The sequence below is a fragment of the Pteropus alecto genome, unplaced genomic scaffold (genome assembly GCF_000325575.1).
Source record: "Pteropus alecto unplaced genomic scaffold, ASM32557v1 scaffold75, whole genome shotgun sequence".
In the NCBI taxonomy this organism is placed as follows: domain Eukaryota; kingdom Metazoa; phylum Chordata; class Mammalia; order Chiroptera; family Pteropodidae; genus Pteropus; species Pteropus alecto.
In genome coordinates, this window is record NW_006440638.1 from 3,755,710 (window position 1) to 3,758,232 (window position 2,523).

Here is a 2,523-nt window from a genome sequence, read left to right on the forward strand (position 1 = left end):
CTACTTTCTTATCAAGCATCTTAAAATAATACTTTCTTAGAACATTTTTGTTTTAAAATACTTTAAAGTTATATTTTTTCTCCTGAGTCCTGCTTTGAATATACTGTATTTTCATTATCATTTAGTTTGATGCTATGAGAGCTGAAATAAGAAAGCAGAGTGTCGTCTTGTTTTGCCTCAAAAGGGGACATGTGCACAAGGCCACTCAATTTTTTGGCTGTTCTGAATATGTCTATGAATAATCATGAATATACTGCAAGTATTGATTTGAGCATTACAAATAAATTTACTGAGTAGGCAAATTCACAAATACAAAATTCATAAGTAATGAAGATTGCATATATATGGTAAATGTAAGCATCACAAAATTGAGTGTTGCTTGTTTATCTATTTTGGCCATCTTTGCTTTTAATTAGATCAATAATTAATTTATACTTAATATAATTTCTGATCTGTTTGTATTCAGGTTTAACGTTTTATTATTTATTATTTTTACTTGGCTTGTCACTTCTGTTTTTTTGTTTCTCTGAACTCTTTCCTCACTTATTTTGGATATTTTCTTTTTTTTAGCATTTATTTAATTTCTCTATTGGATTTTTAGCCAAATATTTTTAGACTTTAATCAGTTGCTCCAAGGATTATATTATGAATCTTCTAATCTCCACAATCTATTTGAAGTTAATATTATAACTTTTCATGTAAAATGTAGAAAATCTTACAATTCCGTAGTCAATTTACTCCACTCCATCATCCTTTACAGTATAATTATCCAAGGCGTATCTCTCTATGAATACTCCACAAGAAAAATATTGTAATTTTTATTTTATACAGTCAAATTTACTTAAACTTCTGATGCTTGTTTGTTGCCGAAGACCTGAATTTCCATTGCAGTCTGAGGATCTACATTTACTATTTCTAGTAGTGCAGCTCTGTTGGAAACAAATTCTGTTGGTTTTCTTTTACCTAAATATGTCTTTATTTTGCCATATTCATGGAGGATGTATTTCCTGGATATATAATAATTCTCTTTGTCTTTAAACACTTTAAAGATATTTTTCAGAATATCTTTTTAAAGATATTTTTCAGAATATCTTTTTAAAGATATTTTGATCATTTAAATTACTGTTTCTCTGTGTTCCATTACCTAATGTATAAAAACCACTCCACAACCTGATGGTTTAACAATATCTTTTCTCCTCATGAACTTGTATTCTGTGAAGAGCTTCACAAGGATAAACTTATCTATGCTTCACTAACTGTATGCTGAGATGTCTCAAATGCTGGGTTTGGAATGATCTGAAGGTTCACTCATGCAGTGTCTGGTACCTGCTATGGGAACACTCAACTAGCTAGGAGTTGGAACAGCTTGAGCTCTTCTGGCACCTTACTTCTTTCTAAACTGTCACTTACCTAGCTCACTTTTCCTCTGTGACCTGGACCATCATGATTTTTTTGTAAAATTTATCCACTGTGGTTGCTGCCATCATGACCTTTACAACTTTCTGTAGATTTAAAGAATATACAGTGAATGGGAAAGCACATAGAGAAACAGAGAAAGATGAGTGAGATGCCAGCTCACACACCTGTTTAGAGGAATACTGTTACTTGTTTTTCATCTTTAGTTTGGGGATCGTCAGAAAATAAAGATTAGAGAAATTGTGGCTTTAAATCCAAAATAGAATTCATTTTTACCAACACTGGAATTTTACGCTCTATAAGATTATCTTACTTCCCTGTTTGGCATGAAAAATTCATGGTGGGAGAGGACTACCTGCACATGTAGTAGATTTTTCAAGTTTACACTATCACCAGAAAAAGGCTATGAAATAAAAAAACACAATTAACATTTCGCACATATTTAAAGTCTAAGTGTGTGTGTGTATGTGTGTGTGTATTTTTTTTTAGGCAAGGCAACCCTTGATTGACCTCACAGATTTCAAGGACCTTGTCAGTTTACAATCCCTTATTTTTTAAATTTTTTTATGCCTACAGCACCTGCTCTTCCTAGGTGGTCTACCATCCAAGGACTAACCAGGCCCGACCCTGCTTAGCTTTTGAGATCAGATGGGATTGGGCTTGTTCATGGTGGCATGGACATAGACACATATAATTTTAAAATTTTATTTATTTTTTTTACTAAGGTTATTGGGATAACATTGGTTAATACAATTATGTATTTTTCAGGTGTACATTATAACTTGACATCTGTTTATTCTATTGTGTGTTTACTAACCAAAGTCCAGTTTCCTTCAGCTACCATATATTTGATCCCCTTTACTCACTTCACCCTCCCCCTACCCTCTATATTTCTGCTTCTTTAACTGTCTACCTACCCACTCCTCCCCCACTCCCTACCATCTGGAAACCACTAGTCTATAGTTCATGTCCACAAGTCTCTGTCTGTCCTGTTCATTTGCTGCTTTTAGGTTTATATCCCACATATAAGTGATATCATGGGATTTTCAACATTTTCTGTCTGGCTTATTTTGCTTAGCATGATTTTCTTGAGGTCCATCCATGTTG

The 2,523-nt window shown here is 33.1% G+C and overlaps 1 pseudogene; it reads right to left on the reverse strand.

Moving 5' to 3' along the window:
* Positions 1 to 1,983: 1,983 nt before the first annotated feature.
* On the reverse strand, positions 1,984 to 2,102 carry LOC112484457 (annotated as a pseudogene).
* Positions 2,103 to 2,523: the final 421 nt, after the last annotated feature.